Source organism: Bison bison, unplaced genomic scaffold (assembly GCF_000754665.1).
Source record: "Bison bison bison isolate TAMUID 2011002044 unplaced genomic scaffold, Bison_UMD1.0 scf7180017864440, whole genome shotgun sequence".
In the NCBI taxonomy this organism is placed as follows: Eukaryota; Metazoa; Chordata; class Mammalia; order Artiodactyla; family Bovidae; genus Bison; species Bison bison.
The window spans coordinates 3,690,146-3,691,287 of record NW_011495002.1 but is presented as its reverse complement, the minus strand read 5'-3'; the positions used below and the strand labels follow the sequence as shown (position 1 = coordinate 3,691,287).

Here is a 1,142-nt window from a genome sequence, read left to right as displayed (position 1 = left end):
TGGGGCACACACACACACACACACTCTCTCTCGCTCTCCATTGCGCCCCCCTCTCTCTCTGTGTCTATTCTGTTTGGAACGGTTGGGTAAGAAGGTCTCGGGCTCTCGCTCAGACCTTGAGGGGCCGCCTCGAGGTGGTGCCTGACGCCCCCTGCCCCTTCCTACCCTTTCTCAGCATCCCATCCGAACGCTCGCGATGTCTGGCTGAAATTCTGATACCCGGGCAGGCAGTGAGGTTCGGGGGAGGGGTTGACCTGGTGGCTCCCTTCGGGCCGTGAGGACCGACGCCCGAGGGTGGACAGTGGTCTCCCAGGGCAGGCACGCCTGGGCGGCGCCCGGGTGCACCGAGTGTGCTGCGCCCCGGCAGGGTTCGGCTTTGGACCAGCGCGGCGCGGAGGTCCAGCCTGCTGGGCGCGCGGCGTCGCCCCTGCGAGGATGCTCTCAGAACTTGGGAGAAGAAGGAGGAAAGACCAGAGCCCTAGGCACGGAGCCGTCGGGTTTTTGTTTTTGTTTTTTTGATGTCTGTGCTTAACGGAAGCACCAGTTCTCAGGAAGAGCGAGTTAGCCGAGACAAGCCGCACAGTGCAAGCTCAGAAACGCACAGGTTAAAACCGTGGCCAACTGCGGAGTGTGGGGTGTCCCGGGGGGGCCTGCCACTTTATCACAGGAATACAAAATAACCACCAGGGTGGGGATATATGCTCACCTTGCTTATCTGTTGGCAAGAAGCAAATGCGAAAAGTAACGTAACACGACATCGCTTAGAACGGTATAGCTCTTTTCATTAGACAAAAGCCAATTTTACCCTCCCTGCAAAACCCTTCTGAGGCTTTGGAACTTTCATTTGCGGCATTTGGGCGCCCTCTGGTGGTATCTGGATTGCTTTCCGGCTCGCCCACATCGCAGCAAAGAAAACCAAAGTATGCTGCTCCTGCTTCTCCAGGATGGTTCTGCCCTCTTGACCTGGGCGAGGATTCGAGGATAGGAATGTATCCAAAGCCGGAATGACACAGTGTAACCATGTGTTACAAGGAGGCAGACGCCAAAAGCAAGTGCATCTGCATTCAAGTGGGAAAAGGTAAGTCCATTTCCGATTAACAAGGAAAAAACTTACCAGAATTTAATTGCTGTATTTAAATTAA

General features: G+C 55.3%; 1 protein-coding gene across 1 annotated transcript in view; it reads right to left on the bottom strand.

Moving 5' to 3' along the window:
• BASP1 (brain abundant, membrane attached signal protein 1) overlaps positions 1-185 on the bottom strand; it is a 56,171-nt gene extending 55,986 nt beyond the window's left edge. The window contains exon 1 of the mRNA XM_010858806.1: positions 166-185. The gene's annotated coding sequence lies outside the window, so the exon portion shown is untranslated. The remainder of the gene's footprint in view (positions 1-165) is intronic.
• Positions 186-1,142: the final 957 nt, after the last annotated feature.